The 13,447-nt window shown below is 40.1% G+C and overlaps 1 long non-coding RNA gene across 1 annotated transcript; it reads left to right on the forward strand.

Moving 5' to 3' along the window:
* The first annotated feature begins 3,357 nt into the window (after positions 1-3,357).
* Positions 3,358-9,088, forward strand: LOC145425768 (uncharacterized). The gene is made up of 2 exons (XR_013906509.1): positions 3,358-3,452; positions 6,687-9,088. It is a non-coding gene; the product is annotated as an uncharacterized LOC145425768 (long non-coding RNA).
* Positions 9,089-13,447: the final 4,359 nt, after the last annotated feature.

Consider the following 13,447-nt stretch of genomic DNA (forward strand, 5'->3'; position numbering starts at 1 on the left):
TCTTACTAAGTTATTAATATAATAAATTTGTGTCTAATTATAAATATACACGCAAATATGTAGAAATGAAAAACTCTCTAAAACCCACAAGTTGAGAGAAAGGTATTAAAAATGAACTAACATTCAATAATAATAAAAATGTCCTTTGTTTGTTTTCCATGAAAACGTCTTTAAGACAAATTAACAGTTGGTTTGAATAATAATGGCTTGCATGCCCTGGGACAGACTGACAGAGGCGAGGCTGCCATATCGCACCATCGGCCCCTCTGGCCATCACCAGTAGGTGAAGAGTCTCGACCACGGACACAATACCGAGAGTGTCCGAGGTGCAGAGGCCTCTTTCTGTTCAGGAATGTTGTGAATACTTTGAGATTCATATTAATTGCAATTCCTACCTCTACGTTTATTTTTTCAAAATATATAATTAGCACAGCGTGGCCGTGCAATGTTTTTATGTGGTTTTTTTTTAGTTTTTATTCCTATTAATTATATTTTCACTTGTTACCTCTGAATTATTGAATCAGACCTACATGACATTTTCAGCACAATTATAATTCAAATACTCCTTTAATTATTGATTATTCTCATTAATTTTTGATCATTTTATATATTTTTCCATAGTTTTACATTTGGATTTAACAGATGATTCTCTCACATAACAGACAAATATTCGTGAAATTATGATACATTTCTGGACATATTTTTACATCTAAATATGCATATGTACAAAAATATATATTTAAAAAACAAGTAAATTGTGTTTTACTATATTTACAGTGATGTTATGTTATTTTACCTTTGACATGTAAGATCACAGTGTACTTATGTAAATTTCATGATATTCTAGAAAGACAGAACAAAACTGAAATATACAGTAAGATACTTTGACATCACTATTTTTTGGAGCAGTGTAACTGAAAACACTCTGTTTTCATATAAAGATTTGTGAGTGGCAGCAGTTTCATGTCTGTTATCAGCTGTTCTGTCTGCAGTGACGTCCTCTGTGTGTTTTACTGTGCAGACACTGATCCAGCTGCAGTTTACTCAGCAGTGAGTAAACACAGCAGGAACTATGTAGGTCCTCCAGAGTTGGGAGAAGCCATCCAGTAACCCTGTGGAGCTCCTTTTTCTGTGCAACAGCAAAACCACACAGAAGCAATACACTAACGTGTGGAGCCATGGTATGGGGATCTTCCTGAGGACCCTCAGGAAAGTCTCTGCTGTGTCATCTTAACCAGCTCTGTGGTGTTTAGACCCTGGGTCATTTCTGCCTGAGGTAAACTTGCAGAAACAGGAAGTCCTGACCCTCTCTTTATGGTTCCAGCTGTCTGTTACTTTTCTTCTTGAAGTCAGTGCTCAGGTCGTTTGTCCTGGACACTGTGGTGTCATCAGGGTTCATCAGATTATAGAGCAGGGGCTCAGCACACAGCTCTGTGAGGATCCAGTGTTGAGGCTGAGAGCTGCAGAGCTGTGTCAGCCCACTCCAGCGTGGGGACTAAGTAACGCGTTACAGTAACTACGTTATTATTGTGGTAACGAGCACGGTAACTAGTTATTATGACAAAATCAGGAACACGTTACTCGTTACTGGGATTTAGATAGGCTCGTTATTCGTTACTTCGTGTGGTGGCTATCGTGGAGCTTCCACAGATTCAGTAACATTAGCAAGTGGTGGAGGCCAGCAGGTGGAAGATGGAAAGGGGACGCAGAAGGAAAAGAGACCCGAGGCGGCCGCCGGTCCAAGTGTTGTTATGATATTTTGATACCACGGTAAGCATTTACAGGATATTGTTTTATACAGGAAAACTGTTACTCAATAAGGCCCATATACTAGTTGTTTTTCTCTTTCTCTGTGACCCAAGAATTAATGTGAGACTCACAAGCTGGTACCTCAAGGTCGAAAACACCACAGAGATGAGACCACTTCTTTACTCCCATCCTCCCTTTTCTTTATCTCCTGGAAAAGGCTCGTTAAAGGCTAGGTGGTTTGTTTCAGAATTCACTGATGAAAGAACTCTGTATTCTATGTCTAGGAGTGTATTTTGCTGGGATGATCATAAATTATAGCTGAACTGATAAACTACACACAGGATACTTCTTTGCTCAGAAGGCAGGAAGACGTTTCCTTATTTGGTCTGTACCGGTTTGAACTGGGAAAGCTGACACACGAACCTTTTTTCATCTATATAAACTGCTGTGTATCAAATAAACCTTTGAGTCGATTGGGAGGGCAACCTAAAGCAGTCTCTGTTTTCTTGTTCTCCCAAGCTGCTCCCGAGCTCGTACTAACACGCTGAATGGCATACCTGAGTGTTACTTTAAATAATTAGGAATCTTAGAAGGAAAGGACAGAACTCTGCTTATCGCTCACGCCACGGAGGAAACCCGGGAAGGCAATTTCCTTCAATTTTGGTGTCAGAAGTGGGATCACTGACAGAAGGTAAATATGCGTCTTTCATATTTATATAAAGACCTATTATACCTCTCTCAGTGATCGATCCATAAAAAAACGGGATATGCTGACGAAGTTTCACTTAGTGATCCAGAGAGATACACTGACTGACTTCCTCAGTCCCCGAATAAAGTAAATTAACCCTTGTGTGGTGTTGGTGGACACAGGAAGTTGCCTGTTGTCTTGAATATTTTAATTTTGTTTAAAAAATAATAATAATAATAATAATTAATTGTTTAATTAAACGTACGTTAAAAAGTGAGAAGTTGCTCACTCAGAAAAAGTGACACAGAAAGTTGCCTGTTGTCTTAAATACTTCTCGTTAAGTGAGAAGTTGCTCATCAAAGAGTGACACAGGGAGTTGCCTGTTATCTTGAAACGTACGTTAAAAAGTGAGAAGTTGCTCACTCACAGAAAGCTAGTAAATAATTAAATTTAATTTTGTTAAAAAAAAAAAAAAAAACGAAAGAAAACTGAAAACGGGTCTCACAGACCCGATTACCATACAAGGGTTAAAAGCAGTAAATTAAAAGCAGAAAGACACAGGAAGTTGCCTGTTGTTTTACGAGAAGTTGCTCGCTAAGTGAGAGTTGCTCACACAAACAAAAAATTGCTAGCAATAAATTTAAAGTGACCTCAGCTGTGCCGCAGCGAAAATACTAACCTAAATCCTCCTAGCGTGTAAACCCCTCTGGAAATCACTGAACATGGGTCAGAATTATTCAAAGACCACAGACAGGTCCGATAAAAAAAAATCTAAAGTACCTGTAAAACCAAAAATTAATAAAATACAAAATAAAGTCTCAAATAACGGCTCAGTACAACTCCCATTTCCGGTTACGTGTAACCTACGTCCGCGAATCGGTGAAGACGTCCATGATCACGTATCCAGAACATGCGGGAGTGCTTATGTGACTGACTTTGTTTACAACTTAAGAAGTTCAATGCATTCTAATTTCTTTCCGGAGCCTTATCCCGAACGATTATCGCCAGAAAACAGGTCAGTAGAAATGTTGAATATCATTTGTGATAAGAAAAGTAGTCTGCTTAAAAAGTCCTGTAGAAAATATATGATAGAATGCCGCGACGTGATGCATCAAATGTTACCGCTATGGACAAAAGGAGGGTAAATAATGACAAAGTCGCCGATTTCTTTAAGAATCTAAAGAAATTCCTGCTAACAATGTCCAGAGACAAAATTGACTTAAATGCAGTAACTATGTGTAAACAGAAGCCTGATGAATCCATCCTAGTATTCATAAAACGCTTTATGCACTGTTGGACAAGCTAGAGGTGCAAATTTAGCTCAGTTTTCCAGCAGCCGCAGACACCCAAAGCAAAAATGAATTTGTGTATTTCATTTAACATAAAGGGTGAAATGTTTGCTGACACTGATAACAGCTTATGTTTTCTCTGCCCTATGTACCGACATGATGGAGAAGGAACATCCTCTGTGTCAGCTGGACCCTCAGCAGAGAATGAACTCAACATCCTTTTTGTCCGGTACTCTATGTCACACACTGTGCCAAAAAAAAAAAAAAAACGTGTACAGACGCCACTAACAGGTAATCCCATGACTGGGAGCCACACTTTTGTTTCTCTCACACTGTTCAACAACATGATAACTGCTCACACAAGTGAAGGTCAAACAGTGATTTTGTTACATAACTCAGACATAGGTTACGAAATATGTCGTCACATAGATCTAACCTACCCTATCCACTGTACTATTTCTGCAGTTACATTGCCAGCTGAATACCAGAATATGACATTGTGGTCTAAAAGTGGGAATGATATAGGATTTATTGACTGCATACCTTATCACGCACAGCTAAAAAACAAAAAGCGAGTATATGTCAGGCAATGTCCCCTTTCCACGGAAAAAGCCGCAGCTCTAGATGTCATCATAGGAGATTTATTGACTACAGGAGTAATAAAGCCCACACTCCTGTCAATCCTGTGCCAAAGCCTAACAAACCTGGCGTATGGCGTTTCATACAAGACTTAAGGCAAATTAATGCAGTCAACATTCCTCTGCCACCTCTCGTTTCAGATGTTCACAGCATATTGACATGCATTGCATACACATTTTACCGTGGTGGATTTATGCTCCGCTCCTTTTTCTCAGTACCTGTGACACACAGCCGTTATTTGCATTCACACATAGAAATAAGCAGTACACTTGCACTCGTCTGCCTCAAGGCATGATAGACAGCCCTGCTGCTTTCTCAATGGTGATCCGTGCTACCCTGGACAGCTTTACTCCTCCTGAGGGCTGTACTCTGATCCACATGTGGATGACCTCCTCCTCTGTGCTGAAAGTGAAAAACTATGTCAAACTGCTACACACATGCTTCTCCAGCACCTCCAAAAGACTGGCCACAAAGCATCTGCAAAGAAAATGCAGTACTGTCAGACTTCTGTTCAATATTTGGGATTCACACTGTCTCACGGAAAACGTTCCATGACTGCAGACAGGGTCAAAGCTGTGACCTCTGTCCCTCGTCCCACTACACAGAAGGAAATGTCGTCCTTCTTAGGCATGGTGAACTATTGCAGACAGTGGATACCAGACTGTTCTTTTCATGACCACATTCTGCGTGACTGTTGTAAAAAAGACAAGCCTCCTCGAATACTGTGATCCACAGAAATGACTGCCTCTTTCAATGCATTACAGGGAGTGCTGACCTCCGCCACTCAAAGGTGCTGCCTGAATTGTTCAGGAATGCCGGCCTGCCTGAGAGCAGTAGCAGCTTGCTCTATCATGATAAGGGACTGCGAGAAGCTCACACTCTCACATGACACTATTCTACACACCAATCACAAGGTCACGACCATTGTAGCAAACATAACTAAACAACATATGCAAATCTCACTATAAAAGCGAGCAGCACACCTGATTCGCCAGCACATTTATTGATCCTATGCTGTGTTCTTCTGACCGACAGGATGGCTCAGACAGGCTTGACGTTCATGACTGCATGACACGTATACAGGAATCCACAGCACAACGTCCAGATTTAGAGCAAACACCTATCTCAGACTCAGCCACGGTTTATGTGGACGGGTCCTGTTCAAGGCCGAGTGACAACTCATTTCTTTGTGGCTATTCAGTGGTAACAGTGCCTGACATCATACTAGAGGCTCACTCATTACCATTTCACTCAGCACAAAAAGCAGAGCTCATGGCTTTAATACGCGCCTGTGAGCTACATTTGGATAAGCATGTGACAATTTGCGCAGACAGCCGCTATGCATTTGGCGTTGTGCATGACTTTGGCACATTGTGGAGACAGAGAGGATTTAGATCTGCTGATGGAAAATAAATTGCTAAATTCTGATTTTGTTCAAAGACTTTTTCAGGCTATACAGCTGCCATCGGCCATTGCAGTTGTAAAAACGAAAGGACACAGTACAGCTGACACAGACGAAGCAACAGGTAATGCTCTAGCAGACGTGACAGCCAAGGCTGCAGCTGCATCACAGCTCCCACCTCCACAGGAAGTATTATCTGTGCCCCTACAGCTGCCACTTGTTACACTCCCAGACTATTTAGACACAAATGTTGATTTAAAATTCATACAAGAGCAAGCCTCTGCATGTGATTACACCTATTGGGAGAATAATGACTGTACCTTAGATGACAGAGATGGCTTATACAAAATCTTAAGGGTTTGATTGCCCTCCCATATTCCCTGATGCCAGTCCTTGTCCGACATTTTCACTGTGTGAGTCATGTCGGACAAAGAGGGGTAATAGGGGCAATAAAATCAAGATTTGTAATTGAGAAAACATGACATGCAGTAAAAAGCATATTAGCAACCTGTCTAACATGTGCACGAACTAATGTAGGAAAATCAAAAGCGAAACATCAGCATTTACCACAACCAGATTTTCCATTTCATACATTACAAATTGATTTTACACATATGCCAGCACAAGGAAGCATCAAGTACTTACTGGTAATAGTGGATCAATTTAGTAAATGAGTAGAAGCTTATCCAACCTCAAAAGAAACTGCAGAAGTAGTCTGTCAAAAATTGAGCAATGAAATAATACCCAGATTCGGAATACCTCACCAGATTAACAGTGATAGAGGATCTTCATTCACATTAGAAGTAATTCAAAAGTGTGCTAAAACTTTAATGACCTGGGTCAAATTACTTACTCAAGTCCTGTGTGAGATTAGAATGACTCAATCTGAAGTAACCAAATTATTTCCATTTGAAATAAGACTATTTCCAAGACCATGGTCAGCTTCCAGAGGGGCACCGCTAGTAGAAGGTGATCTATATTGCATTGTCCACTGATGTTCACAACCTGGTAGAAAAACTGAATAATAACTATCAGAAAGTTTGTCTCTCTCAGCTTTTCCCCTCCACAGTTCCACCAGTGGAGACAAGGAGACGCATGTTGGAGAAGCCACTAAAACCAAGGACACTCTGGGAGGCCGCGTTTTCCAGCCCCCAGGCTTTACTGGCAGTGACGAAGAACCAGCATCCTCACAGACGGACAACCTCAGTGGATTCATGCCAGCAGGGTTAAGACCAGCCCAATCGGACCATCTCAGGCGTCGGATCAAGCAGACGACATCTCCGGCGAGCCAGCGCCCGGAACTAGAGCAAATAAACACACGGGTAGATGACATCTCCGGCGAGCCAGCGCCAGGATCCAATTTACACACACACACAATCACTGATTAAGACACAACGTCTGAAAGAACAACAACAAGGTACTCAAACATCCAGCAGGAACAGAAAGCCAAAAGTACCACATGATGTCTAACCTGATAAAGCCAGACTCATTTCATCCTGATAATGGAGAAAATGAAATGCCCATTGTCATCATACGACGCTTATTCAATGTCTCTCGAACCTGGGACCAGGCCAGGAGACAACTGAAGAACTGTTTTTCTTATATACTTTCTTATATATTTAGGTTATTTATCATATCTATCGCATTAACCTTAGGATTTCTCTTTGCTATTTTGTATTGTAAACTGCAACCATGTTCACATTTCTGCAGGTCATATTTTGCTGACTATACCTCATGCTCCATTTTGCAAGACACCTACTTAATGCACTCCTCACGCTCCCTAAAATCAGTAAATAGCAACATAGACGCCACTAATAAACCATCTTATGCGCCCTCTAGAACAGGAGCTAACGCCTGGTATGAAAATGCCAGAACAGCCGCTCGTGATTTAGGAAACAGTAACTGTTATGTCTGTTCAAAGGCTAATCCAGAACAGGTAATAGTAGGATACCCCATATCCGGTTTCCCCCTCACTGAGGGACTAGAGAAAATCGGCGGAGATAATGCTCTCTTTAAAGACGCTTTACAGTTGACTCTGAGCCCTCTCGACTGCTTACTTAGACACACACACAGTTCAAGTTCGAGCAGAGAATCGATCATTGTTCCCCCAGAGGGTGTCTTAAATGATACTGACTGGGGGGAGTTAGTTAAATCACACATGGTCACGCGCCTAACTAGACCAATCCCACATGTTTATTGGTTGTGCAATAATACTCTTAGATTAGCTTTACCTGTTAATTGGACCGGTACCTGTGGTCTAGTAACCGTTGATGTATGCTGTACTTTCATTCCCAATAATACTGCTCCTAACGGTTCATTCACACAAGCTATGAATAGACTTGAAGCATTGCAGATAGAACTAATTGCCAATACAGGTCACGGTCAGTGGCTACATAAGTGGCTACAGGACACGTTTGGAAGATGGAAGAAACTAATTGTAGCCTTTGTAACCGTTGCAGCATGTTTTTGATGATTATTGTCTGTTGTGTGGTACCCTGTGTACGTTCAATGATAACCCGTATAGCTACTGGTACAGCTACTTCAATGTATTTGCAATTGGCACAAATTGACCCAGATTATGTGTCAGATGTCATCAATGATGATCCTGATGTATGTATTGAGCATTAGATTGTGAATTACTCGATTGTCAAAGAAGAGAATGACGTTTTCTTCTTTTTCTTTTCTTCTTTTTAAGATTTTGATATTAAGCTCACTCGAAGGACCAGTTACATTTATGATTTGTTTCACATTTATGATTTATCTTTATATTATGTTATTACATTCTGTCTTTATACTATGTTATCATTTCATGATAAAAGGGGAGAACTGTTATGATATTTTGATACCACGGTAAGCATTTACAGGATATTGTTTTATACAGGAAAACTGTTACTCAATAAGGCCCATATACTAGTTGTTTTTCTCTTTCTCTGTGACCCAAGAATTAATGTGAGACTCACAAGCTGGTACCTCAAGGTCGAAAACACCACAGAGATGAGACCACTTCCTTACTCCCATCCTCCCTTTTTCTTTATCTCCTGGAAAAGGCTCGTTAAAGGCTAGGTGGTTTGTTTCAGAATTCACTGATGAAAGAACTCTGTATTCTATGTCTAGGAGTGTATTTTGCTGGGATGATCATAAATTATAGCTGAACTGATAAACTACACACAGGATACTTCTTTGCTCAGAAGGCAGGAAGACGTTTCCTTATTTAGTCTGTACCGGTTTGAACTGGGAAAGCTGACACACGAACCTTTTTTCATCTATATAAACTGCTGTGTATCAAATAAACCTTTGAGTCGATTGGGAAGGCAACCTAAAGCAGTCTCTGTTTTCTTGTTCTCCCAAGCTGCTCCCGAGCTCGTACTAACACGCTGAATGGCATACCTGAGTGTTACTTTAAATAATTAGGAATCTTAGAAGGAAAGGACAGAACTCTGCTTATCGCTCACGCCACGGAGGAAACCCGGGAAGGCAATTTCCTTCAAGTGTGAACTGAACTTCAGGTAAGAAGCTATGACCTGCAGTCTATCTGAGTCAGATATAAACCAAGACGTCATCTATTCTTCACTGAAGGAGTCCACCAGTCCAACCACTGACCTCCAGCTGCTGGTCTCTAACTGGTCCTCCCAGCACCTCAGACCAGAGGACATCAACATGTTACAGAGATTTTTATGTGTTTCACTTTCATTTCTTTCTCAATTCGACTCAAACAAGTCAAACAATGTATTCTATAGTTTACTTACATTTTTAAAGTGCGCTTTACTGAAAAACCATCACTGTGTGTTTGATGCTGAAGAGTTTTACTTCCTTACTCAACAATAAATATACCAGGAAGCAGCTGACATTGGAAAAACAAACAAACAACAGATTTAAAAGTTGTCAGTTTCTGGTAGCAGCTGAAATGTTTTCATGAGTAGAAACTAGTTTTTCTCCTTTTTGTATTTGTTTGTTCAAAACAAAAACAGCAAAAAAGCCTAATTAAAATGTTACAATTACCAGTAAAAGAGGAGAAAACCCGGCTTCTGTCACCACGTGGTCGCCACTGAAAAGGTTTTTTTTTTTTTTAATTCATTCCTCCTCCTGGAGGAGAAGCTCAGTATAAATCTGCTGCCATCTAGTGGCTACACTGAGTGTTACAGCAGAGCGGCTGCTTTATAAATGAAAAACAGAACAAGAAACCAGCGTTACTCTGCCATCCAGAGGAAATATCTGGCTGTGCATCATGTTTCTGAGATTTTTACAGTAGCCTCAGTTTTCTTTGAATTCCATCCTTTTCTTTTGGATGTTCCCTTTACTGGTCTCCATAGTGACTCGTCAGCCTCCATCCCAGCATCCTCCTCCTCCTTCTAACATACCCTCTGTTGTATTTCTCTTTTCCTCCTGCCTGCAGCTCCATCTTCACCACCCTTTGCCCAGTATATCCACTCTCCCTCCTCTGCACACGTCCAAACCATCATAACCTTTTTACGTCTTTAAGATGTGGCTGTAGTTTAGCTAGCTTGATTTTTTTCTGTTGACACAGGTGGACAGTTCCAACCTGCACTGAACTCTGTTATAATTGTGATGGTTTTATAATTTAATTTTCTTAAATTTCACACATGGCATCACATCTGAGTAGTGTTTACCTGCCTCGTCCATCTTTGTCACAGCTGCAAAATTAAATTACCATGACAACATCTCAGTACAGCCAGATAAACACCTGATACAGGGGCTTCATCTAAGAGGTAACAAAGTACAGGTTAGGTGTCAAAGTTTACTCATTAAAAGCTAAAATGTGTTTTCGACCCGACTGTTGTGCAGTTTTCTCTCAGTGGGAAAAGTAAAGAATGCAATGATCTGCACATCTCATAAATTTACTTACAGTTAAACATGTAAAACATATCAAATCGTTAAACTGAGATTCCTTTTGTGTTTCATAAAAATAATTCAGCTTATTTTGAGTTACCAACATGTCGAGAGCTCTGGTTCCAACATGCAGGCTGGAAGTGGTCTAAAAAGGGCAAGCAGCATAATAAGTAAATAAACAGGCCTTTTTTGAACCACTAAAACATGTATGAAGGGCCATGTGGGCGTATGTGCTGCCCTCTAGCTGCCGAGACTAATTCAGAGCCGCCACCTTTGGCATTATTAATTTGCAGTTCTTTTCTACTTTGTAATTCGTGTTCTCTTTATCTGTAAACCGCACTGACACAGCACTTGACTCTCTGTAATTCTTACCTGGATGATAACTGGAACCTGTACGACTTAATAAGAAGAGGTGGACGTCCACTTAGTGTGACACTTTTTACTGTGGAAACAAAAACAAACAAGCAAAGAATAAAGAAATAAAAGATAATAAACACTAAATCTGAACTCTTTATGTGCTGTCTCTGAAAACACTGAACATAAAATGTTAAAAATATAAAGATGTTTATTCCTTATTTAAACTTCCAGCCTTTTGTGTGACCTGCATGAAACAGTTCACACAATCACCAACAGGGGGCGATGATGACCTCATGGGCCAAAAGGTCACAATGATTATGAAATCGCTCCAATGCGACACTTCTCCATCTGTTCAGATCCAAAATAACTTCTCACTGTTGTGTAATGATTCTTCATCCCCAGCAGACGAGAGAAATGCTGTAGCAAGAAGGTTTTACCGTCTGTGTCAGTTTCACTTCCTCCTTCCTGTGACGGTGTGAGGCCTGCATCAGCACCACACTGCAGCAGCAATGATTGATAACACAAACACTCAGACAAACATCCTCAGCAGCCTGATAACGCAGTGTGAAACTACCCACAACTGTGAAACAATCAGTTTGTCTTCATTGTTTCATAAAACCACAGAAAGATTATGAAACAACCTCCGACACACCGAGACCTGAAACATCAGAGCTGTGAAATGTAGAAAAAGGGAATTCCCGACATACACTGAAGGGGTTAAATCTGTAGATGGTGCAGGAGGAGGAGAAGCTGCAGATGACTGATATGTAGCTGACACAGCGATGAAACAGACCTCCTGTGATACTGTGGAGAAAGACTACGAGCAGCAGCTGTGAGGAGCGTCACCTGCAGGTAGATGAGCTGATCTCAGTGCTGACACATGTATGTTGCTGTGTGGGAACGAGTGTAGTCAGTTCTCTGTGTGTGCTGACCTCTTCATGGTCTGACAGAGGCCAGGGTACATAACTGGCTCCTGACCAGCTTCAGCCTGTGTCCACCAACAAGGTGTGTTGGTACAATATTTGAGCGTTGATGGCCCAGTGCTCCTCTGCAGACTCAGACACACATTTTCTACACTTATAAAACATTTGAAACAGAAAGAATAAAAAGCAAACAGCACTCAAAAGTCAAATATATTTAAACCAAGAGTTTAATACACAAAATCTGATGACCGTGACAACAAAATATGAAAGATTTTGTTGTCATTGTACCAATGGAAATATTTTGGGGTCATTCTAGACCCAACATTTCCTTCAAGAGTCACATTAATAAAGTGTCCCAGGTACTTAAATTTAATAATCGACATTTTAATCATATACGTAATAATTTAAATATGAATGTTGCAAAAACATATTTTTACTCAATGATCATCTCCCATATGGACTATTGTTTGACGTCCTGGTCACTTGCTTGTCCAACAACACTTAAAACTATTGAAAACATTTATAAAAGAAGTTTAAAACTACTTGGCAAAAAAAACGACTTCCCACGACCACTGTCATGTGTTAAAAATCATAAATTACTGAACTTCAATAACCTAGTGAAACTTAAAAGAATGTGTTTAATATATAAAGTCTTACACTCCCTTGCTCCACCACCACTAAAGCAATTTGTTTAAGGCACAGGTTAAAAACTGGTTATGGACAAATCAAGTGTGTGATCATGTATAAGTTGTATAGTTTAAATGTTTTATTTGGGAATAGAAAAGTGTGTATGTGTGAGTTTGGTGATGGAGTTTTTATTATGAATGAATTATGAATTATCATGTCTATTTTTTTATGTTTTACGGACAAAAGATGGAAATTCGCCCTTGGCTATAATCTGGTATTTTTTATATTAATGGAATTTTTTTTTACATTTGTGTTCATTAACATGCACTGGCCTAAATAAATTAAAATAAAATAACAATGTTAGTATTTAAAGTCCAACATCTCCCTCTAGTGGTCATATATAAACCATGTGGGAGGATGGTGTTCATTATATTCCAGCTACCACAGCTTAACAGGCTGGATAAACTCTGCACGTCTCCTGTCAGTCTTGTGTCTAACACAGACACACAAACATTCACATCTATGACCAATTTAGACTCACAGGTTAATCCAACTGCCTGACTGTGGACTGTGGGAGAAGCAGAGTGCCCAGAAACAGCCATGCAGACCCCACACAGAAAGATGGAGGCTGGATTCAAACCCAGCACCTTCTTCCAGTCAGACAACAGCATCACCATGCTGCCTCAGGGGGACGTCCACTAAATGGTTATAATGGTTGTAGTTTATTTCATTGACTAAGCTACAACACTGACAGCAGACTGAAGTAGAGTCGACGTTTTAAATGATATTTTTAATTGATTTCTTGTGAATGAAGTCATAAATGTCATTTATTGATTATCACAGAGAAACTCAAATATCATGTAATCATCTCAGTTAACCTCAAAATATGTCAAAACAACGTTGCTGGTTTCTTAACTTTTGAAAG

This window comes from Astatotilapia calliptera, chromosome 3 (assembly GCF_964374335.1).
Source record: "Astatotilapia calliptera chromosome 3, fAstCal68.1, whole genome shotgun sequence".
NCBI classification, from domain to species: Eukaryota; Metazoa; Chordata; class Actinopteri; order Cichliformes; family Cichlidae; genus Astatotilapia; species Astatotilapia calliptera.